Source organism: Tenrec ecaudatus, chromosome 2, assembly GCF_050624435.1.
Source record: "Tenrec ecaudatus isolate mTenEca1 chromosome 2, mTenEca1.hap1, whole genome shotgun sequence".
Lineage (NCBI taxonomy): Eukaryota > Metazoa > Chordata > Mammalia > Afrosoricida > Tenrecidae > Tenrec > Tenrec ecaudatus.
In genome coordinates, this window is record NC_134531.1 from 149,089,376 (window position 1) to 149,115,170 (window position 25,795).

Sequence of the window (25,795 nt, forward strand, 5' to 3'; positions counted from 1 at the left end):
ATGGGGTGGAGAGGCCTGCCTACCTAGCACGCATTGATGACTGGTGACCTTCGGTGGAAGTGCTTTCAGGCGAGGCTTGCTCCACAGGCTTACACACTCTGACTAAAGGCAGGGGTCTCGCTCTCTCTGCATAGTCAATAGTGTCCTAAGTCTTTTTCATATGCGCTAGAGTGAGCCGCCTCTCCCTCTACCCTACATGTCTCCTATTGGTCTACCCCAAACAAAAAACCCAAGTTCAATGCCATTGAGTCATTACCAATTCATAGCGTCCCCCTGTGGGTTTCTGAGACTTTAACTGTTTACAGGAGTAGAAAGCCCAGTTTTTCTTCCACGGAGTTGCTGGTGATTTCAAACTGCTGACCACGAGGGTTGCGGCCCAATGCTATGCCTCCAGGACTCTTAATGGTATAGGACCATGTATATGGTTTGTGATATTTGTCCTTATGAAATATCTCCATTGCCCCTAAGACTCGCCCTATCCCATTTAGAGTCACCTTCAAGTCTGATTGGCACGGCAGAGTATGAATGATAGAAGATAGTTAGCACTTAGCGCCCCCAGTACTCTGACCACGAGTGATGGCGCCTTCTTTGACCACGTATGAGGCTTTCTCAGGGTGCGTTCTGAAGGGTGCTGGCCTCAAAACATACCCTATAATCAAGTGAGTTAGGATAGTGCTACAGACCAGAACCCCGCTCAAAAATTCATGATGCTTAGATGAAGGATTTGAGAATTGGCATTGTTAAACAGAGCTTTCCAAACATACTCTGCCATGAAAATGTATCCCCGTGCTTCACACGACACCCAGTCATCATCTCTCAGCAAACCTTCTCGAGAGCACAGTCTCAGATGTTCACCTGGCCCGCGTGCCCCGCACGTTGACTACGAGATAAACGGGGGTGTGATAAGGCGTGTTGCCGAAACCCCGCTGATCTCACCAGCCGGTTGCTTATTTCGAAGGGCATTTAGCTTCAATTGGACACGATTTACCTGGGGCTGCCCTCAGTCTCAATCTGCCAAATGAAGTGTAGGTGCCCCTTGTGGGTGCTTTTCCAGGGTGGGTGTTAAGAACGCTCCGGAACACCTAAAGCAGCGGTTCTCCACCTGTGGATCGTGACCCTCTGGGGATCGAATGACCCTTTCACAGGAGTCGCCTAATACCATCGGAAAACATATTACGGATTTACATTATGATTCATAACAGTAGCAAAATGACAGTGATGAAGCAGCAATGAAAATAATTTTATGGTTGGGGCGTCACCACACCACGAAGAATTGTATTAAAGGGTCACGACATGAGGAAGCTTGAGACCCACTGGGCTAAAGCCAGATAATAAATGGCCTGCTATGGGTCATGGTACTAAGAGCGATGGAACTAACCACACCGTGTGGTAGAACACCTGCTCTGTGCCAGGTACCTCACTAAGGACTTCTCCCTTAACAGGGCACAAAAGCATCCCCAGAGCTGCAGGAGGCGGGCACTGCATTGTCAGAGAGAGCTCAGGTTAAGTCACGCCTGGGGGCGTGGCTACGAAGAAAGGGAGTCAAGTGTCCAAAGCAAGGTGCCCGGCTGCAGAGTACCAGGTGCACAGCACAGTCACGCGTGTGCTAGCTCGCTTGCTTTCATGTCCACAACCACGTCATCCAGGAGTCTCTATTACCTGCACGTCTGCTTTGGGGATGCGACTGTATTTGGGGAACCCCAAATTATCAGCGAAATAGACTATCCCTGCCCTGAAGGAACTCGTGCTTTCTGGGGAAACCTTGTAGTGTGATGAAGAGGAAACCTATCAAACAAATAGAAGTGGCGCACGAAACTAGAATGTCATGTGCCACGTGGGTGGCCCAGGCGGTGGGGCAGAGTGAAGGCTGCTGGGTTTTAGGCTACCGTTCCCCCCTCCCCCCCAGCCCCTAGGGCGTCCAGCTGCAACCTTGGCAGCCAATGCCCCCGCCCTGGCTTTTGGGAAGCCCCCTCGCCCCACTCACATTCTTGCAATTTTTCCAGCAACACAAATTCCCCTCTCAGTCTCCATGCCCTCCAGCCCTGATGACCTCTGCCTATCCCCAGGGGGAACCCACTAACCTCCTGGCTCCCGGCTTTCTTTCAGGTCTGTGGTGAGCTCCCAGCTGACATCCACTGTGCTTGGAGGTGACCTAGTTTTGGGGAAACGCTGGCTTTTCAGTTATAGCTTCAATAGGCTGAGTTGGCAGCTTGTCAGCAGGCTTATGTCACCTAATGACTGTGTCAGTTCCCTCTTTGCCTGGCTTCCTGTTCGTAAATAGCCCAGGATGCCTTGGGGCGCAGGAGGGGCAGGAGCCTTGGTGAGGGAGCCAAGAGGAAAAGGGAAGGGTGAGCGCAGCAGAAATGACCCCTGCACCCTCCCTCCCTGCCACCTAACCAGAAGAAGGACAAAGATCCTGGAAACAAAGGGGGACCCTTGTGGCCAGGGCTCTCCCTGCAGAACAGTTTGATTCCGAGAAGGACATTTTTTTGTTGTGTGTGTTTTTTATCCTGACCCACTCTGACTCCTTTATTCCCCCCCCTCCCCCCTCCGGTGCCCTTCCTTCCTGTTTGGCCCTTTTAAAGTGGGATTACTTCTTGTCCACAATCGGGACCTGCTGGGAGTAATAGCAGAGAGGTTTCCTCTCCTGTGGCTGTAGTTGTGTTTTTAATAATCATCTCCCCCAACACTCTCTTTCCCCTCTGCTGCTTCCCATAAACGTTTCCCTAAGGCTGGGCGAGAAAGCTTCAGGTGTGCTCATTATGTTCCTCAAAGGTTGCTGGTGCTGCAGGCTCCACCTCCCCCTCCAGGGGCCAGGGCAGCCAGACTCCTGCACCATGCCCTGCCTGTTGCTCAGTGCACTGCAGCCTGGAGCTTGCATGTTACAGACTCAGAGTCTTGGCTCTTGCATTTGAGAGTACTAGTCATTCCATGAGCTCATTCCCATAGCAGTGGCTCTAGGGATTTGGGGCCCTAACAGGCCTGTGGAGTTAGGTTAAAGGTTTCAGTACGAAACGGAGGCACATGTCCAGTCCAGCCTTGCCTGGGGCCATACCAGGTCACCCTTTGAGACCCGAACAGTTGTGTGGTCTTCTCTAAGCTGTGCTGTCACATGGGGACTATGGAGGTGTAGACCAGACGAGGTGACACTGTCCCAGGAGGTGACAGCAAAAGAACTGTCTATAAAAAACAGGTGCACTTCAACAGAAATATATTTATTAAAATAAAAAGCGTCTTGGAGTTATGACAACGAAAGTATTTTTGTAAGCCCAGCTGACATGCATCAATATTCTCCATGGCTACTACTTTGCTAATTTACTTTTTGAACTTTCTAATGTGCTACAGGCAGAACTGTTACTGTTTTCCCATTCCACTGCCACTTCCAGTCACAAATGAGCTTTGCTGTTTGCACTACTGCTGGTGTTTTCTTGGTCCTGGATTTGTAATACTTGTGGTGTTTTAGTTACAATGTTATACTAATCCATTTTTGTGAATTTATATTAATCAATTTTTGAGAATGAAATAGTACCTAAAGGAACAACAACCACACTGCCATGGAGTTGATTCGAACTCACAGAGACCCTACAGGACAGAGTGGAACTGCCCCGTGGTTTCTGAGATGCTAACTCTCTATGGGGAGTGCGGAGTTCGTACAGGAAGCTGCTGGTGGTTTTGAACTACTGATCTTGTTCTGAGTTGGCCTGTTAACTGCAAGTTTATCAGTTCCAAACCGCCAGCCACCACCCAAGAGAAAGATGAGGCTTTCTAGTCTTGTAAAGATTTACAGCTGTGGAAGCCCACAGGGGCAGCTCTCCTGTGTCGTACAGGGCCGCGTCATAGTCAACTGGATGGCAGTGCTATGCGTAACTGCACTTGTATGCATCTTTTGCACTGTGCTCTCACTATGTAAGCTTATGAAGGTACTGTAACTGCTTATTGTGAATTGGGTGGAGGTTTATAGAATAGATCAATTTCCCATTCAATAATTCACGCACATTTTCCATAACGTTGCTTACAATCCCCGCAATGCAAAATCATTTGGTCCACTCCCTTCTTTTGTTTCCCATTTCCATTCTTCTCCTGAACTTTGTCCATAGTATATGTTGACCATTTTGCATCAATTCCAGGTGTCTCTGATTTTCTTTAACCTTCTTTCCTCTAGGCAGGGACAGGCCAATAGTTGTACCTTAGATGACTGCTTAAGAGCTTTTAAGCCCCCAGTCATTGCCCACTAAATTAGGGTGTGGAATATTGTCTTTGTGGACTATGTTATGCCAACTGACCTAGGTGCCCCCCAAGCCTATGACCATGAGCCCACAGGGCCAATGACTCATTCCCTTCAGGTGTTTGCATATGTCTAAGAAGTTTTTATACCATTACCTCTGTGTGCTCCACTACGTTCATGGATATACTTGCAGAAAAGGTAAATACTTAGGTAAAATACATATTTTATCCAGCCTATGTATCTATCCATGCATCTACTCCTAGACTGCTGTTACTACAGGATTGTGTCTGCACAATATTTACCTCTGTTGCCTTTAACTCTTGCCCGCCTCCTCATGTCATGATTTTTCGGTCAGCCTCCCTTGTGTTATGATTTACCTCCCCGTCACCAAAGTTAACACATTGGCCCTGCAGCCAGGAAGTTCCTCCCCCATCCTTCATCCCCACCCCTGGTGACTGTCAAAAGGATGTTTCTTTTGATATATACAGCTTTTCCTCACTTTCTAAATACTGATCTCATACAATATTTGTCGCTTCATTCATAAAATTAGGACAGTACTACTGCCCACCTCATTAGGTCCGGTGATGATATAGCGCAGATTACCTGAGAAGTACTTAGTGCTGGATTTGGCACAGAGTAAGTGGTACTGTGAGTTGTCAATATTTCATGATGTACTATTTTCACTCCCTATAATATCATGCACTAAAATGGAGAAGAATCTTGAAAGCCGATCCGTCTTGGAAGAAGTAAGGCCAGAGTACTCCTTAGAGGCAAGGATGGTGAGACTTTGTCTTACGTACTGTGGGCATACTGCCAGGAGAGACCGGTGCCTGGAAGAGGCCATCGTGCTCGGTGAAGTGGAGGGCAGAGAAAGAGAGGAAGACCCTCAATGAGACGGGCTGACACCGTGCGGCAGCAATGGGCCAGGGCACAAGAATCATTGTAAGGATGGGCAGGACTGTGTTTTCTACAGTGGTTGTAACATTTACAGTTCTGCTAGCAGTGCTGAGGGTTCATCTCTCGACAGCAGCGGTTCTCAACCTGTGGGTCGAACGACCCTGTCACAGGGGTCGCCCAATTCAAAACAGTAGCAAAATGACCATTATGAAGTAGCAACAAAAATAATGTTATGGCTGGGGGTCACCACAGTATGAGAAACTATATTAAAGGGTCGCGGCATGAGGAAGGTTGAGGACCACTGCTCTACAGGATCATTAGCATTTGTTTTTTTCTGTGTTTTTTTTAAATCAAATTTTGCTATTAATGCTGGGGGTAAGATGGTATCTTGTTGTTTTGATTTGCATCTCTCTAACCTTCTGCCTACTTTTAATTGGATTGTTTGTCTTTGTGTTGTTGAGATACCAGAGTTTCTATTAACTTGAGACATTAAATCCTTGTCTGATATGTCCGTGCCAATTTTTCCCCCAGTCTCTTACACCTCTGGTAAAACTTTTGATGCACATAGCATATATTTTTTAGGAAGTCCCAATAATCTAATTAGTTTTCTATTGCCTGTGTGTTTTTCATTATATTTGATAGTGTATTTATGGCTTACCATATATACTCGTGTAGAGGCCGAGATTTTTAGCACATTTTTTGGTCAATTTTATTTTATCTTAAAATCATTTTATTGGGGGCTCGTACAACTCTTATCACAGTCCGTACATACATCCATTGTGTCAAATACATTTGTACATTTGTTGTCATTATCATTCTCAAAACATTTGCTTTCTACTTGAGCCCTTGGTGTCATTTCCTCACCCTTGATAACGTGTAAATTATTATTTTGTCATGTTTTACACTGTCCGATTTCTCCCTTCACCCACTCTTCTGTTGTCTGTCCCCCAGGGAGGGGCTTATATGTAGATCCTCGGAGTCAGTTCCCCCTTTCTACCCCACCTTCCCTCTACTCTCCTGGTATCGCCACTCTCACCACTGGTCTTGAGGGGTTCATCTGTCCTGGATTCCCTGTGTTTCTAGTTCCTATCTGTACCAGTGTACATCCTCTGGTCTAGCTGGATTTGTAAGGAAGACTTGAGATCATGATAGTGGGAGGGAGGAAGCCTTTAAGAACTAGAGGCAAGTTGTATGTTTCATCGTTGCTACACTGCCCCCTGACTGGCTTGTCTCTTCCTGAGACCCTTCTGTAAGGGGATGTCAAGTTGCCTACAGATGGGCTTTGGGTCTCCACTATTTCACTCCCCCTAATTCACAGTGCTAAGATTTTTTGTTCTTTGATACCTGATACCTGCTCCCATTGGCACCTCGTGATCGCACAGGCTGATGTGCTTCTTCCCTGTGTGTTTTGTTGCTTCCCAGCTAGATGGCTGCTTGCTTCTCTTCAAGCCTTTAAGACCCCAGACACGATCTCTTGATAGCCGGGCACCATCAACTTTCTTCACCACAGTTGCTTATGCACCTGCTTTGTCTTCACTGATCATGTCGGTAAGGTGAATATCATGGAATGCCAGTTTAATAGAACAAAGTGTTCTTGCATTGAGGGAGTACTTGAGTGGAGACCCAATGTCTATCTGCTACCTTAATATAAAACCTATAAATATATGTATATAGATCTATTTCCCTGTCATATATAAATATATTTACATATGTACATGCCTGTATTTAGACCTCTATAAATGCCCTTTGCCTCCTAGTTCTTTCCTCTATTTCCCTTTACTTCCCTCTTGCTTTCCCTTTTCTTCCCTCTATTTCCCTTTACTTCCCTCTTCCCTTTACTTCCCTCTTGCTTCCACTATCATGCTCAGCCTTCATTTGGGTTTCAGTAATTCCTCTCGGTTTCATTGCCATTGGTCAAGCCCTACCAGGCCCCTTACACCTTCCTCATCACTTATTTTTCCCTTGTCCCTGGGTTTGTTAACACCACTTCCTTTCCCCCACCTCCCCCTCTCCAATGTTCCCCCCAAGCCATTGTTTTCTCCTCCATATTGTTTATCCAACTTATCTAGATATGCACAAAAACAAGACAGCAAAACAAAGCAACAGAAGAAAACAAAATAATAACACCACCAAAAAACCAATGACAAAAAAAAGAAACACCTGTAAATAGTTCAAGGTCTGTTTGTTGACCTTTAGGAGTATTTTCTGGTCGAGTCTGATGGGGTGCCACGTCCTGGCCCCAACATCTATTTTTGATGTTCCCTGTGCCCCTTGCTGTTCTGTTGCATGCCCTTAGTGTTTCGCCTCAGTGTGGTGGGGTCAGATCGGGCACAATTCCCACATTGTGTCTCCAATGTTGTCCCCTGTAGCGCTGTGGGTCAGTGAGGAATGTCATGTGTCATAGTGGGGCTGGCCCTATGGTCCTCTCTATGCATTGGCTGCTCTGAGCAGGGATATTGTCCTCAAGGCTTGGTGTGCTCCTCTCTCTCCCCCTTCATTTGCTCCCGTGTGCTCTTATCAGACTTCAGCACATTTTTTAAATGCAGCTTTCATGGTAAAATTAAGTGTCTTGGCTGATATTTGGGTCAGCTTTTACTCAAGTATATATGGTACATTAGGACTCCTGAGTTTGTCCCTTTTTGTTTGTTGTTGATGATCTTTATCATTTTAGGTTTTACATTTAGGTCTTTGATCCATCTTGAGTGTGTTTCTGTAAGTGAGGTGAGTAAATCCTGTCTCATTCTTTTGTGAATTGGTTCCCTGTGTTGCCAGCGCCATTTGTTAGCCTGTCTCTTCCCTACTTAAAGTATTTTGGCATTTTGTCAAAGATCTGCTGTCTATAGGTAGATGGATTTACTTTTAGGTTCTCTGTTCTGTTGGTTTGGGTCTGTCATTGTATGAGTACCAGCCTGTTTTGATGACTTTGGCTGTATAGTAGGTTTTGAGATCAAGGAAGATGAAATATCCAACTTTATTCTACTTCTTTAATAGAGGTTTTCTTATCTGGGTATAACTCCTTTGTATATGAAATTGCAGATTAGTTTATCCATATCTTTCAAGAATGATCTTGAAATCTGGATTGGGAGTGCCTTATACCTGCAGAACGCTTTGGGTAGTATTGACAATGCTAAGTCTTCCTATCTAGGAGCATAATATGTTCCTCTCTTTATGTATTTCTTTTTTGTTTTCTTGTAATAGTGTTTTGTTGCTTGTATAGATCTTTTCATTCTCCAACTAGATTTAGTCCAAAGTATTTCATCTTTTGGGTGTCTGTGGTAAATGATACTGATTTCCTTCTCTGAGCTCTCTCTGTTAGTTTAGAGGAAGCAGACTAATTTTAATAGGTTGATCTTGTACTCTTCACTTTGCTGAATCTTTCAGTTAGCTCGAGTAATTTTCTTATTGAGTCTTTAGGGTTTTTGATGTATTTAATTTTATAATTTGCAAATAGAGGGACTTTTGCTTCTTCTGTGCCAACTTAGATGCCTTTTATTTTATTTTCTTGCCGTGTACCTCTGGATAAGATTTTCACCTGGGTGAATATAAACAGGAGTATCACGTATCATTCTGTGCTTACAATTCTATGGCAAATGGTTGGATTAGGCAGGCACACTAACGAGACCTCTATAAAGAAGACATGAGACAAGTAAAATATATGCAGATGATAATCCAGGAATCAGAGGAAAAGATAAAGAAGTGGCTTCAGTTCTGACTAGGAGAAAAGGCTAAATCAGGGGAAATTGTCAGTTGGCTTAATACCATGTAGCTAATTTGATATTTCACAATCAGTGTGTCTTTGGCACAGCAGCCAGACAGTTTAAGTGCCTGCTGACCAGAAAAATGAGATTCCCCCCTTTATTCTCCACACAGCCAGCCTCTGCTCTCACCTACCCAGAAGCTGGTGACATGACACCCACGACTGGAGCTGTATGAATTCCACCTCATTAGACTAGCAGATCATGTAATGATGGACTTCTGCCCCTGACCACCTCTGGGCAGGTAAGAACTCTGTCTGCAACTAGCTGTCCCACCCCCAGCAGCCCTCTGGGCATGAAACAGTTCCTTCCAGGAACACAAACCCTGATCTCAAGTACTTTCTGAGTCAGTACTTTCAGCTCAAATGTCATGCTACAAAACACCATCTGGGCTGGCAGAAATTCCATTTAGGACCAAGTGTCCCATCCTCATCCCCGCTGCCCGAGTCCATGAGCTCCTTGACTGGCGGTGTGACCCATGCCAAGTGCCCTGCCTCCCACAAATTTCTCCTCTTTGGGAAGTCCTGATGCCACTCCAGTCTTCCCCTTTACTTACCCCCTGCCCTTGTTTTTTCTCTCTGCTTTCCTTTTGTCTTTCTTTTCTTCTGTGTCTTTCTTTCCCCCGTCATTTCGTCTATTTTTTTCCTTCGCTGTTCTCTTTCCTTTGCCCTAGTATATATAAATACATTTTTCTTTACCTATTCTTTTTTTCCCTCTTTAGTTATTACATGATTTTTAAAAATGACTGTTAGTTTCCTACATTCCTTGGCTTCCCCTCACCACCTCTCTTTATATTTTAGGAACTTGGTGACCTCGTAGGAGCCCTGGTGGTGCAGTGGTTACATGTTGGGCTGCTAACCACCAGGTCCACAGTTCAAAACCACCAGCAGCTCCTGGGAGAAAGACAGAGCTTTCTATTCCTGTAAAGAGTTCCAGTTGCAGAAACCCACATGGGGCGGTTCTACCCTCTCCTGTGAGTTTGCATCCACTTGATGGCATTACGTTTGGTGAGCTTTCTTTCTTTATTTTTATTTTGCTGTTCCTGCCTTTTGGTCATCCATCCCCCACAACACCTACTGGAAGAGAGCAGCCCCCCCCCTCATGACCTAGCCACATCCATACTTCCTGAAGTCTGCCTGTGGTACAGTCCTGAACAACCCGATCAATGATAGTGGCCAACTCCAGCCGAATATGCCCTCAACTGTGATAAATGAACAGAGAACTGTACACACACACCTGTTAGCCATCACATCCATCAGGACACAGGGAGTGAGTACCTAAGAGCACACCAACATCAATCATCAATTGGACAAAATAAACCAACATTAAGAAAAAATACACCTGGGCTGGAAGATAAACAAGGGGCCATCTAACAGAAAAACAACAAAGCCCACATGGAGGATACACACCAGCCTATGAGATGACAAGGTGTCAAAGGGATCAGGTGTCAGGCATCAAAGACAATAAAATAAAATCATAGCATTGTAGATAAGGGGGAGTGGGGAGTGGGGACCTAGGACCCATTCAGGGGAAATTGGACATCCCCTTGCAGAAGGGCTGTGGGGAGGTGACGAACCAGTCAGAGTGCAGTGTAGCAGCAATGAAACATGCAATTTTCCTCTGGTTCTTGAATGCTTCCTCTCCCCCTCCCCCCATCATGATTCCAATTCTACCTTGCATAACCGGCTGGACTGGAAGATATACACTGATGTGGATAGGAACTGGAAATACGGGGAATCCAGGACAGATGAGCCCCTCAGGAACAGTGGTGAGAGTGGCGATATCGGGAAGGTGGAGAGAGGGTGAGGGAGAAAGGGGGGACAGATGACAAGGTCTACATGTAACCTCCTCCCTGGAGGACGGAAAGCAGAGAACTGGATGAGGGAGATGTCGGATGGTGTAAGATATGAAAAAAGAATAATTATTAAAAAAAAAGAATAATTATTTATAAATTATCAAGGGTTCAGGAGGAGGGGGAGGGGGAGGGAGGGGAAAGGTGTGGAGCTGATACCAAGGGTTCAAGTAGAAAGCAGGTGTTTTGAGAATGATGATGGCAACATATGTACAAATGTGCTGGAAATAAATGATGTATGTACGGATTGTAAAAAGAGTTGTATGACCCCCAATAAAATGATTAAAATAATTTATTTGGTCAAAATAAATACACCAACACCACAATATCTTAGAGATGACAAGCAGTTTAAGTTCACCTGATGGTATAAGACAGTGCAGCTTAAACAAATGGCCAAAAAACATTTCTGAGAATAAAATAAACATTTCTGAGAAAGAAATGGCATTTGAACTACCACAAAAGAATGCCTCCAGCAGCTCGAGAGAAATGAAATCAAGGAAAATAGACAAAGCCTTAGAAGACTTCAGGAAAACACTATAAGAACAAACTGACTAAAGGAGAATATAAAACATTCACAAACAACAAATAAAAATCTAGTTTAGTGCTAAGATTTCAGGAATAATTAGTGCACTGAAATGACAAAGAAGTAGCATTAAATCAATGGAAACTCAAATTAGTGATCCTGGGGGAAAATACTCTCTTAATTCTAAATTTGTAGAGTAACAATTAGGATAAAGAAAATTTTTCAAAGAAAAGAAAGAGAGAATGGAAAAAAATAAGGCCTATGTATTAGATGGAACACCATCAAGCAGAACAATGTAGCATGCAATAGAAATTTCAGAACAGGGCAAGACAAATAAAACAAAAACAGAAACAAAAAATTGTTAAAGAGTTGTTGGAAGAAAGTACCTCTAATATCATGAACAAGTAGAAGATAGGTATTGAAGAAGCTGAATGAATCCCAGTAGGGTAGATCCCAAAAGCAAATCACCAGACCTATCAGAACCAAGCTTTCCAAAATCAAAGTCCAAGAGAGAATCCTAAGAGCAGTTCAGGAAAAACAAAATGTTATCTTCATCAGAGAACCAACAAGACTAAGCTCTGCAGCAGGGGGAACAGAGTGATGAGACCCCCGGGGAATACCAAAAATACACTGGAGACGAGTGTGGCACCCCATCAGACTTGACTGGAAAACACTTGTAAAGGCCAACAAACAGACCTTGAGCTATTTACAGGCTTTTCCATTTTTGTCAGTGGCTTTCTTTTTGTGATTGTTATTTTGTTTTTTGCTGCTGTTATTTTGTTGGTTTTGACTTCCTTTGTTGTTTTATTTGGCTTTGCCTGTTTTTTTGGACTTCTTCATGTCTCTGCATGTCTATCTAGATTAGATAGGCAGGATAACTTATTCGGAGATGAGAAGAACAGGACCGTGGTCCCTGTCCTGGAGGGACACAGGAGAAGGGGAGGAGGGACAAAGGGGCGCGGCTACCAACCCAGGGAAAAGGGAACAAATGAACTAAAATCAATAGAAGGAAGGTCACAGGATGCCTAGTGGGGCTTAAGCAAGGGCAATGTAGCAGTGAGGAATCACTAAATCTGAATGAAGGCCGAACATGATGGTGGGACAAGAGGAAAGTAAAAGGAAATAGAGGAAAGAACCAGGAGGCAAAAGACATGTATAGAGGCCTAAATACAAGCATGTACATATATAAATATACATATAATGAAAGGGAAATACAACTGTGTACTCTTATCTATATGTTAAGAATTAAGGTTACAGATGAGCATTGGGCCTCGACTCAAGTACTCCCTTAACACAAGAACACTTTGTTCTAACAATCTGGCATTCTGTGATGCTCTCCTTCCCGCCATGATCTCTGAAGAAAAAATGAATGCATAAGCAAATGTGGTGAAGAAAGCTGATGATGCCCGGCTATCAAAAGATATAGCATCTGGGTTCTTAAAGACTTGAAGATAAACAAGCAGCCATCTAGCTGGGAAGCAACAAAGCCCACATGGAAGAAGCACACCAGCCTGTGGGATCACGAGGTGTCGATGGGATCGGGTATCAGGCATCTAAGACCCAGAATAAAACCATACCCAAGGTGAATGGGGGTGGGGTGGGGGGTGAGGAGTGGAGACCCAATGCCCATCTGTAGACAATTGGACATCCCCTCACAGAGGTGTCACAGGGAAGAGATGAGCCAGTCGGGGGGCAATACAGCACCGATGAAACACACAACTTTCCTCTAGTTCTTTGGTGCTTCCTTCACCCCACTATCATGGCCTCAGTTTTACCTTACAAATTGGATTAGACCAGAGCATGCACACTGCTATAGATAAAAGCCTGAAACAGGGAATTCAGGATAAATAACCCCTTCAGGGCCAACAAGGAGAGTAGAGATACCAGGAGGATTAGGGGAGGGTCCGGGGTGGGGGTGAAGCGGGAATCCATCATAAGGATCAATTATAACTCCCTCCCAGGGGAATGAATAACAGAAAAGTAGGGGAGGGGCAACTGAGGATGATATAAGATATGGAAAAAATAATCTATAACTTATCAAGGGTTTGTAAGGGACGGTGGCAGGGGAGGGAGAGGGAAGAAATGGGGAGTTGATACCAGGGGCTCAACTGGGAAGAGAATGCTTTGAAAATGATGATGGCAGCATATGTGCAAATGTGCTTGACACATTGGATGAATGTATGGATTGTGATAAGAGATGTAAGAGCCCCAGTAAATGTATTAAAAAAAAAAGAGTAAGCTCTGGTTTCTTAGCAGACATCATGGAGGCTAAAAGACAATGGGATGACATAAATAAAAACTCTGAAAGTAAAAAAAAAAGTTAACCAAAAATCATGTACCCAGCAAAATTATCCCTCAAGTATGATAGTGAAATGGGGACAAGTCCAGAAAAACAGAAATTAAAGAGATTTGTAAAAACAGATCAATCTTACAAGATATACTAAAGAACAAACAGCAGAGAACAGCATGAGATTAACATTCATAGCAATACTTCAGAGAAACTAGCCTAGATCTGCAAATATCCAAAGTGAAACAAACCGTAACACTGAAACAAGGGGACTAGAGATAGAAAATTTATACATGAAGACCATTACAAAGTAAAATGTGGGAATAGACCGAACTTCCCAATAAAGAGGAAGTCAAGAGAGTTTCAAGATAGAACAGACTTTTAAACTTGGGACAAAATACAGGGTGACCACAAAGGAAATTAATAAACCTCATCAAAACAAAATGAAAAATCATAAAGATTTAGTACACACTAAGACAAAAACAATGAGGAAAATGAAAAGAAACCCACAAAGATAATGAACTCAGCACAGAAAATTATGTGGAATATAGAAACCAGAAGCGCTACAGAGAGAGAGAGAGAGATGACACAAATAAATTTGTGCCTATCAGTAATTGCCTTAAGGTGAATGGATTATCTGTGCCAGTCACGAGACAGTAGCAGAATGGATACCACAACAGCACCCCTCACTATGCTGTCTACAAGAGACATACCTTAGACACAAAGACAAAAATAGTCTAAAAAATCAACAGGATAAAAAAAAGATAATGGCAATCAAAATAGAGCAAGAGTACATTATCAATTTTTAATAAAAGACTTTCAGACAAAACCTTGTTCTATCAGGTCGCTATGAGAGAATCTATCAGTGAGTTTGGTTTAACCCTTCATAGCAATCCTGTGGGACAAAGCAGAATTGCCTGTGAGTTTCTGAGACTCTAACTCTTTAACAGGAGTACAAAGCCTCGTCTTTCTCCTACGGAGTGCCTGGTGGTTTTGAACTGCTGACTTCGTGGTTTCAGCTCAATGCTTAACCACGTAGGTCGCTATGAGCCAACAGCAACTCCATTGCAGTGAGTTTAGTTTTGTTTTTCTAACTCTTTTCTTTGACTGTTTAATTATGTCATTAGTTCATCCACCTGTTTATTCATTTAATTAGCATTTGTTGAGCATTTCATTTGCCTTCATGAGATTCATGGTCCAAAGGAGGAGCTGTAGTCAAGATATAAAAGAAAAACTTGTGATCACCCACAGAGAGCCCTGCTGTGACCAGCTGTATGATGGAGAAGCTAGGGCAGGTGCAAAGAGGGCCTCATCTCTGGTCCACCTGAGAGGGTGATGTTTCAGCCCAGATATGTTTGGTGATAGCTTGATGGAGAGCTAAGAGGGTTGGCAGAATGCTGATTGCAAAGGGTCAGTGTGTGGAGATACTTAGGCAGGAATGAGCTTAGTTCTTTCCAGAAATTGAACGAGAGGAGGCTAGAAAGGTGGAGAAAAGAAGGTAGGGAGGGCGGTTGGAGGGATGAGCAAGTTCCTGATTGTTGAATTCTTGCACTTGGTCTTATCATATAAACTGTGAAAATAGTTCCAAGCACAGCTCTGTGTTTTACTATAATGTGATTTTAAGAAAGGCAGAGCAGAATAATGGTCAAGGGCAGACCCTGGAGCTGGGCGCCTGAGTCTGAATCCTACTGTGACCAGTTACTATGTAGGCCACTTCTTCAACCTCTCCGGGCCTCGATTTCCACATTTGAAATTGGAGACTTCTGATAGTGCCTACTTCATAGGGCTCTTTTAAGGGTAAATGGCTTGACTCAAATGCCTGGGATATAATGAGCACTCAGTAAGTAAGTAAATTTAAATAACTTTTAAAAATACTTTAAAAAGTTTTGAAGTATTAATTCTTCAGGAGAACGTTCCTGTTTATCTTGCAGTTTTGTGTCCCCTCACAGGCCTCATGTCCTCAGGGATGCACAGAGCCCACTCTGAATGGGGCACTTGGGCCTGGGATGGGTGAGCAAGTACCCCAGGCAGCTTGGGGAGTTAAGGTTGATCCTATCTTGAGGTGATGCTTTGATGTCTAATCTATTCGCTCTAAGCACCAAGGTCCTGGGCATCCAGTGGTCAAGTGATGGCCTCCTGTAACCTGGAAGTCTTCAGCTTCTGCCTTCTGCTCAACTGAGGGGGCTTGGTTGAATCCTTAAGCGTGTGTATGGGATGTTGCAATGGCTTTCAATCAAGCCAACATTTACTGGGCATGGACCGTGTTGAGTCACTGTGTTCTGTGCTCAGGGCACACAGGTGGGGAAAAAGCCTGGAAGAAGATGCTTTCTGGTTGGGGAATCAGGCTCAGGTAGATGCACAGAATTCCAGTCTAGTCTGGTGAAGCTGGAGATTTCTGCAGCCTCACAGAGGAGGGCTACCGGACCCAACCTGCAGTTTCGGAGGAGAGGTCCTAGAGAGGGTGCTGCCCAAGTCCGATCGTGAGGGATAGTGAGAGGTAGTGGATGCAAGAGAGATGGCAAAGGCTTCCCAGGAGGCAGGAATCGTTAGCAAAAGCCTGGAGGTGGGAGTGCGGAGTGGGAGTGGGGACTGCAACAATCGGAGTAGACAAGAGATGGAAGTCCCATGTGGAGGTTGAAGCTGCAGAATAACCCAGGGCTGTGTCCTCCCTGGGGAGCTGGGGATGGAGCCACTGAAGGGTTACAGGAAGGAGCTCTGTAGTCAGGACACTGTTTTGCACGATTCTTTCTGAGTGCAGAGCACAGGACACGGGTGAGGGTGGGCAGGCAGAGGAGGCTGTCGCTGAGGTCCAGATGAGTGATGATGAGGGCGAAGGAAGGCTGAACTGGTTGGTGTGGAGAGGAGAGAAAAGGTGAAAGAAAAATCTAGAAAATAATGCCGGCAGCAGCGCCTGGCATGGAGGAAGGCTCCAGGGGAGATAGATCCTTTGGGGAACTGGGCTTTCAGGAACGATGGAACACTGTATTTGTAATAGAGGCATCATTCGGAGACCACGACGATTGATTCTGAGCTCTACCCGCATGCTGCCCACTCCTCACCCCACCCCGCCCCAGGTGATGGATTATGTGGTTTGAGAATATTGAGTCTGGAAGGGGCTGATAGCCCTCCAGAGGAGCTGATACCAAGGGCTCAAGTTGAAAGCAAATGTTTGAAAATGACAATGGCAACACATGTCAGGTGTGCCTGACACAATGGATATATGTGTGGATTGGGATAAGAACTGTAAGAGCCCCCCACCCCAAACTAAACTAAATTAAAAATAAACATAAAATAAACTAAAAAAAAAGAGAGAGTACTGAGGTCTGGGCAAAGACCAGGAGATTCTCAAATATTGACCAAATCTAAGCAGGAACACTTCGATTTTGACCAAATCTAAGCAGGAACACTTAGATTTTGGAGCTAAATTCCGAGTTGCTGATGTGTGTGTAAATACACATAAATATATACATACAAGGGCGCTTGTATGGAAACGTTTTCATGGAAAGGTTTCATTTTTCCACAGCTTTTGGAAGCTCATGTGTATGTCTGTGTGTAGATAAAGAGAAGTGTGTACCAAAGTTCGGCAAACCAGAACCAGGGATAAAGGAGTACCCAAGGAAAAGATACCGAACATCTGGCCCTACTCGGTGTAACCACCTGGCCTGCACTAGTTGCCTTCAGAGTGAGCCCCTCCGTCTGCGACCCGGAACTATGCTTCCTAGGATTTCAGTGGCTGATTGGTATTTTAAAAGTGGATTGGCAGGCCTTCTTCCTCCAGCGTGCCCCTGGATGAGCTAGAACTCATGACCTTTCCCTTCACAGCCTAGAAGATGAACAGCTGGCACCACCCACAGACTCCAAGCGCCCCATCCCTGGTTGACTAGCTCTTCCAGTGAAACTTGTGACCAACTGGCCACTCTGCTTAGCATGCTCCCTGTTCCTGCTGAGGACGCAGCCAAGGACTAACTCTCAGGACTCTTAGCTCGCTAACACTTTGCACCTAGAGCTGTCTGGTAGATTACACCAGAGGGCTGGGACAAGTCGGTGAAGAGGGCAATTATTAAAAGATATTGGAATCTTCCAATCAACTTTTTGAAACCCCCTTGTACACAGTCTGCAAAGGGCCAAGTTCTATCTAGATGAACTTTTTCCGTCCCACTCACTGACTGTGGCGGGAGGGCTTGCCTCCACTCCTAGAGCAGGACACTCATCCGCCAGGCTCCCCTCGCTTGCACAGGAAGGGCCCGAGTGTCAAACCTGCATTTCCTGACTGTGAAGCCAGTGTTTTTTCTGTTGTCTGTATTGATCTGCAGGCACGCCCGCAGATACCAGTAAGGTGAAGGTTCTGTTTGGAATCTTCTGGGGGAAGGGCTAGAAGTGAAAACAACCCACTCCATCCAGCACATCTGCAGAATCCAAAGAATTCGCAGACAACAAATCTCCTGGCCCTCCCTGTGCCCCCAGCGCCCATGTGCTTGTCTCACCCTGGGTAGACTTTAAAGCTGATCCCTGTCCCCAAACTGAAGCGACCAGATGGAGTGGAGTTGTATGTATTCTGCTGTTATGATTTCATAAAGCATGTGTTGTTTCCCACTTGGCAATGGGGCCAAGTCCCTGTTCTAGCAGGTGGCGGGGTAACTGGACCCAAGCCCCCCTGATCTTCATTCAGGAACTCCCTGGTCGATTCTTTGATATCAGGACAAGAGGAGAACCCAGTGACACAGGACACTTCCTGTCCCAAAGGGGATGTGACACAGTACACCTGAAACAACAGGCAGGAGGAAAGCTTCACGAGCTGTTTGGGAGCGCTGCCCTAGCCCGCTTTCCATGCGGGAAGACAAGCGAGGAAAGGCTCGGCCGGGCACTTGGCTCGCCACCACCAACCGGGTTCCTGCAAGGACATGGGTTGCAGTGATGGAGCTGGGCGGGCGGGCAACGACAAGTTTTATTTTTCATTTTAACAGAGAAAGCAGAGGGATTATGGGAGCCCAGAGAGAGGGCTCCTCAACTATCCTGGGAGAATCAAGGAAGGAAGGGAGGGAGGGAGGGAGGAAGGAAAAGAAGGAAGGAAGGAAGGGTCTTAATTGGAACCTGGAAGATCGATAGGAGTTTAACCATCCACATTTGCACAGGCCCCAATGGTCCTGGGTTCACAAGAAAAAGGAGCGGTTACGCTTAAGAATCTTACTAGAAAGTAGACATTTAAAATCATAGTATGAGACTTATCTCCTCCCATCCCCTATATTCAAGCCACACCCCTGCCCCCATCTCTATCTTCTCACTATTATTAGAAGTATAGTTCACATAGCTTGGGTAGTCGGCAAAGACAATCTTTGAATGCTTGTCTCTGGGGCTAGATACATGCAAACAGGCAGGCTTTTATCTTACAGGCTGACTTGCCTGGAAGCAAAAATCCTGGATTAAGATCACCTGAATGTTTTACTTCCTTTCTTTTTTTAAAAAAACGGATGCATATCTAACCAGCAATTCACAGCAGCATCCTGGGAGTTACCTGCTTGGGTCTGTCTGGAGCCTAAGAGAGGGGTTTGATGCAGAGGCAATTTAAAGGATCTGGAAGCTTGGGAGATTTGGGTCACCATCTTGATTTTGCCCAAAGCTAGCCCTTTGATCTTGGCTCACTCGCATCACTTGCACAGAAAACGAAGCGGAGCTCTCAAAGCTACTTCTTTACGTATGCATCTACCATTGAATGTCCCCAACTTTTACTGGGAAAGATTTAAAACGGACAGAGAAACTACAAAACAAAACATCACAAAACCCCAAACAACAAGTACCTGTATACCTTTCTAAATGTGTAGAACAAAACACAGCTTATTTTGTTCTGCCGGACTGCTTGAAAGTCAGTGGAGCCATCTCTCCTGAGTACTTCAGCATGCATCCTCCCACCTGACAGCAGAGCCCAGGGGACAGCAGCCGTTCGCCCTGGTCTGCTAATCTGAAAGTTGGCCTTGAAACCCACCCAGTGGGAGTAAGGCCGCGTCTAGAGTGATTCGGTCCACTCTAGGAAGGAGTGGGTGCCTTGAGTGGGATTCAGATCTAACAAGAATGCTGTGAACAAACAGAAACCGGAACATGGGTGCACACTCGCTGCAGATAGGTTTGCACTTAGGTTGTCATATCCCTTTGGTACCTTTTAGCCTAGACTGGTATCCCGGCTTTTTTTTTTTTTCTTTCATAAATTGACCTTTTTGGAAGAGTCTTAGGACAATCACTGTGTCGATTACCAGTTTATTTACTCCACAGTTGGCAGTAATTGAATACTCACTGCCGGCAAGACATCGCACCTGTAGTCTTTGTCCTTCTGAAGCTTAGTGGGAGAACCTGATAAATAGATGGCAGAGCAGTGCTGCTTCCACTTGCTGTCTTAAAAATCGAAGGTGACTAAGGTATGTCTGAAGTAAGCCATGGTCTTTTCAGTTGTCTCGTGTGTGTGAAATCTGGCCAGGGAAAATGGAGGACCGAAGAGGCTAAAGAGATGATTTGAATGGACCTAGATCTGCTCTTAAAAGCAAAACTGAAATAGAGAGACGAGACAAAAGTGGGCAGTGTTCCTTTGGGCTGAGGAAGGCCTCTCTCTGCGAAGGTGGTATTTCAGTTGAGACCCAATGCATGGGAATGTGTCCGCGGTCAGGGTGGTGGCAGAGGTCAAGAGCGGCGGTGATATTATTCCAGGAATAGGGAACAGCACGTGCAAGGGGCTGGATGCTGAGAAAGGTGGCTTTGTGGGGAAATCGAGAGAAGGCTAGTTTGACTGCTGAGCAGGAAGAGAGAGATGAGATCACCTTGATATCATGGGAAGGGTCCAGATCACGATGTGACCTTTACATCTAGTTTCGTATGCAATAGGAAGCCACAGATACCAAGGGGCTCATAAATGGAAGCATTCTTTAAAGTCGGTGACCGGCAGCTGGTTGAAGCACATTTGAGGGTAGTGGCCAAGTTGGAATGCAGTCTCTTCCACAAACTAAAGAGGACGCTATGCATTCAAGAAATGGTTTGAAAGAACTTCGAAGGATCACAAAAGGTGGTTTGGAAAATTGATTTGTAGTAATACCAAAGTAATTTCTGAAGCTGGGCCGATAAATAGCATCTTGATGAAATGAGGAAAAATCATGTGGTCAACGATTTGGCATTAAAAAAATCATTTTATTGGGGGCTCATACAACTCATCACAATCCATCCATTCATCCATTGTGTCAAGCACATTTGTACATTTGCTGCCATCATCATTCTCAAAACATTTGCTTTCTACTTGAGCCCTTGGTATCAGCCCCTCAGTTTTTACCCTCCTTCCCCCACCCTCCCACCCTCACGAACCCTTGATAATTTATGAATTATTATTATTTTATCATGTCTTAGGCTGTCCAATATTTCCCTTCACACGTGGTCAATGATTTAAAGGAGGAAAAGAAAAATCAAAGTTGTCAGCAGTTGCCTTCCACTTGGAATGACAATATGAATGGTTAAGAAATCAAAGAGAAAAGGAAGGCAGGTGAAAGAAATAAAGAAAAAGAAATCCATGAGTTCTATTGGGAAAATATGTTGGGAGAGACCTCTTGAAAGTCTTAAGAAGCAAAGATGACTAAAGTATGCCTGAAGTAAGCCACGGTCTTCTCAGTTGTCTCTTGTGTGTGTGTGTGTGTGTGTGTGTGTTTGTGAGAGAGAGAGAGAGAGAGAGAGCGAGAGAGATACATAATCTGTTATCAATTTGAGAAGATTACGAGTGAAGGGGTGGAGTCTAACCTGTCAATCAGAATATAACCAATGAGGCCCCTGTGTGGACATGGCCTTCTCCTGAGGATTCTGGGAACTCCTATATTTCCTTCTTAGAGGCAGGAGACACTCTCTTTCTCTGCTCACACCCTGTGAGACATCCTGTGAAGAAGACATATGGAGAGAGATAGGCTGATGGAGCCAGACCACTGGAGCTGGAGGAGCCACGTGGAGCCCCTTGCCAGCACTGAGATGCTTCCACCACCACTGGACCCACAAGACTTCCCACCCACTGGCCTGAGATCTTCCTGCATTCAGCATCATTGCATGTGTTTTGTGACTCAGGAGAGGACTTTAGAGATTGGTATTGGACATATGGGCTAATATCGGACTTATGGATTTGATCTGGGCTGGGATATTTTTCTCAATATTCAGTTGCTCTTGTATATAAACTTCTTTCTTATACACATATGAGTGTCTATGAATCTGTTTCTCTGGTCTACCCAGACTGACACAGTGTGTGAAATCTGGCCAGGGACAGTGGAAGTCGAAAGAAGAATGGATACATTTGCATGATGGCACTGGCAAAGAATACAATCTTATAGCATGCACTATCAGAGCAGTCTTGGGAAGATCTACAACCAGAATACTCCTTCGAAGTGAGCAAATGCTTTGATTTGTGGGTTTTGGGTCGTAGCCACCAGGAAAGAGCATCACTGGGAAAGAACAGCAGGCTGGGGGAAGCAGAGGGCCAGCACAAAGGAAGGAAAGCCTCAGTGATGGAATGCCACATAACCAAAGCTCATTAACAATCCCGAGGAGGATGCCACCAAGCAACATTTGCCTGAGCTGTACAAAGGTCCCCAGGAGTGGGAGCCAACTTGATGGCAACTAACAGCAGCAGTCATTTGTAAGGCATCAGCTTGGCCTTCCAGAGAGGTGGCTTTCTCTGCATCTTACCTTCTCTTTGGTGTGTCCTCTTTGTCAGTGATGCACCTGACCTCATCACATGGCGGTCCTATAGCCTCCCAGCGAGCAGCTGACTTTCTCACGGGCGGCTCCAGCTTCCCCTGGCTGCCCCCACGCCTCTCCCTCTGCTTCAAGTCCTTTAGGCCCATCACACGGGAAAGGAACGAGGAGGAAACAGAACAGCAAGTTTACCGAGGCACCCACCTGTCCCTGGGCAGGCACTGTGCAGTTGGACCATGTGGCCCCTCGTTCCTAGTCCTTGGCCTCCTGTCTCAGTCAGCTCAGCCAGGCAGAGTGTCCACCAAGTATGCCTAGCAGCAGAAGGGACAATCAACTGGAAGCCTAAGAAACACGGATGGGAAGGAAGACTCCAGGTCTGCAGAAGACTGTTCCCCAGGATGTAGCAGCGCGGAAGTCGAAGTGACTTTTCCTGTGTGTTCCAGCTTAATGAATTCTTCCACCGGTGTGCCCTTCATGACATCTGCCCTCATCGCGGTGGTTCTCTGACCCCCATTCAGTCAATGTTGATGGAAAGAACTTCCTATGTGTGCAGAGCCGTACTGACAGCTGGGGGCGGGGGTGGTTAGCACGATGTAGTGCAGCACTGCAGACAGAGAGATGCTTCCTGGTTGCCTCGACCACGCTTACTGCTGTCCCATTCCTGCAGGCCTTGCCTTCTCTCAGGTCGCTCATCCTGCCACGCTACCTGCTTCTCCAGATCGTTCACCTGTTGTTCCAACTCCTAGAATACTTCCCCTGCTCTCCTTCCTTCTTAGACTAGTCCAACGCTATTCAGGGAAGTTTCTCCATCATCCTGACCTCATCCTGATAATATTATTACATGTATGCATAGGACTAGAACTTTTCCTGCATAGCCGATAGCTCGGTTTTGAATAATGTGTGTGGTTATTTGCTGACTGTGTGCCGCTCCTACTTGGCCATAACATGCCTGTGATGCTTGTGTAACCCCAGCGCACCTCTAACTTGTCCCTGCAGTGTAGGTTCTCTAGAGAACTGCTAGCTCCAGATGGAAGCTTAGAAAATACGCATGTGGTAGGCATTGCTGTAAATGGCAATAGAAGACCACATCGGATCCTGGCTCTTCGATTGCTGTAAGGCATGAGTCTGACAAGCCTCCACAGTCCATCCTTCTTTATCTGTTCTGACACCAACCGTTCCTCCCCTGAGACTCTGCATGGGTCCTGGGTTCGATCGTTTCTTGCAGTGGCCGCTCAGAGCTCCCCGATCATACTCACAATTAGGGGCTTTACTAGGGAAGTTAAGACGTTACCACAAGTCAGGGTCAGCAAATAGTAAGGATAGTCTTGGCCTCCTCAGCCAGCAGCCAGTTCTCCCTGTGGAGAATTCAGCCTCTCAGCCACATGGTAGCCAAGTGGTTCTTAGTCTCTCAGTGTCACGTGGTCCCTTGACCTTTGCCTTCAAGTGCTAGAAGCCAGCCTGTTTATCACTCTGTCCCACAGTTTCATAACCTTGAACCCTGACACAGTCTGTGATGCCTCTGGTCTCAGTGGCGCCACCGCGTCAGACAGATCTTGATCCTGCAGTTCCCACGTCCCAGGCTTTGTCTCTTCTGTAGCACTACTTCAAAGATGGACCATCACAGATGGCACCCCTCCTCCCCGCTTATAGCCAAGGGGGTAGAAATGAAAATGGACCAATCCCCTCTTAGATTTACACATGCCCTATTGGCATAGTCCCACCCAATCTTTTAGAGGGAGTTACAGAAACTTGGGTGGCAGAGCCATATTCAGGGGTGTCCTTCCACTGCAGGCATGAGCTAGTCTGCTGTTGACATATTTTCTGTAGACTTATGAGACTTCAGTATGATACAAATGTCAAGAGAAGGACCTGTGGAACATCAGCATGTTGGAGATGACAGGGCATTTCTTGTCCTCCCAGACAGGACACATGTCACCTAAAAGAACGACGGCCACTTCATCCTTGATGTAAGCCATATGTACCCCCTCTTCATTTCACTGCTTCCTCTCTAAACCCCGTTCCTTTTGGCTTTCCTCCTCTGTGTTGGGTTTTTCTGGAGCATAGCAAGGGATGTGTTTTCATTTCCCCTTTCCATTCCAAACCTCAACCAGAGAGGAAGTTTGGTCATCAGGAGCCTTTCCCCTCCTCAGCTCTTTTGCCTGCTGGGACTATGAGGATACTATTCTGCAAGAATGCCCCATTTCATTGAAGACCTGCGCCAGCCTCAGCACGAACCTTTATTTGAGTTGGATTGAGTTTATTCCCAAATGATGTTGGGCAAAAGACACCTCTGAGTCCCCACTTCCGTGGGATGTCCTGCTGAACAGCTTTTGGAATTAACACTTAGAATCTGTGTGGCTGGAGGTGAACCGCTCAGGAGCGGGGTAGGGGTGTGGGAGCTGCAACATAGAGGAAGGAAGTATGCGGGGGGTGGGTCTGAGCATTATGATCCAACTAAGTCTTGACAAATCTGCAAAAGACCCCTTTAAAGTGCTGAAAAGAAAAACCAAGATGTCACCTAGAGGCCTGACGCCAGCAAGGGTATTTCCCATCACCTTGTACACGCATGGAAGCTGGGGCATGAAGAGCAGAGAATCACTGCCTTTGAGTTCCGTTGTTGGTGAGGAATGTTCAATTTGCTATCCGAAAAATGAACAGATCTGTCTTAGAAGAAGTACAGGCAGAATGCTCTTTCGAAGTGAGTGTGGCAAGAATTTGTCTCTATCAGGAGAGATTAGTGCCTAGAGAGAGGGGTAGATCTCATGCTTGGTAAGGCACGGAGGATCAGGGACAGTGGAGAAGCCTCCATGAGATGGGTCGTTCCAGTCGTTGCAACAAGGGCGATGATTGGCATGGATGGCACAGGACCTGTCAGTGCTTCATTTGTTTGGTTATAGGTTCTATGTATGTCTGAGTTGATTTAATGGTACCAGACACCAACAATAGCTGCTCTTCTTTATTTCAAGATTAGATAAGAAAGATCAAGATAACCCTAAAATATCAAAAGTGTTCAGTCAGAGATCAGAGGCTAAAATGCAGGACTTGGAACCAGTTTGAACTGGTGCAGTCTTGGATAATAAAGAAACCAGAACACATCTAGTTTTGTTTTTTTTTTTTTTTTTAAAATCACTTTATTGGGGCTCATACAACTCATCACAATCCATACATACATCAATTGTGTAAATCACACTTATACATTCGTTGCCCTCATCATCCCCTCGCCGCTCCATTGTACGCCCCCAGTGTTTTGCCTCAGTGTGGTGGGGTCAGCTCAGTTGCACATCCCCCATTGTGTCTCCGGTGCTGTCCCTTGTAGGGCCATGGGTCAGTGCAGGATGTTGCATCTCGCCGTGGGGCCAGCTATCTGGTCCTCTCTGTACATTGAGCCCTTTGAGCCGGGCTATCGTCCTCTGAGCTTGGTGTGCCCAGGTGTGCTCCACTCTGTCCCTCCTCCTTCCTTTGCTTCAGCATCCTTCTGGGTGTGGTGAGGTAGGTCAGTTCCTCTCCCACACCAGACGCTCTATTTTCATTTTCTGTGGTAGTCCCTTCGATG

The 25,795-nt window shown here is 45.6% G+C and overlaps 1 long non-coding RNA gene across 2 annotated transcripts in view; it reads left to right on the forward strand.

Annotated features, from left to right (window-relative positions):
* LOC142439414 (uncharacterized) overlaps nt 1–25,795 on the forward strand; it is a 182,265-nt gene that overhangs the window by 95,860 nt on the left and 60,610 nt on the right. For both annotated transcript variants that reach the window (XR_012782852.1, XR_012782853.1), the window contains 2 exons: nt 8,993–9,121; nt 9,678–9,884. This is a non-coding gene — a long non-coding RNA (uncharacterized LOC142439414). The remainder of the gene's footprint in view (nt 1–8,992; nt 9,122–9,677; nt 9,885–25,795) is intronic.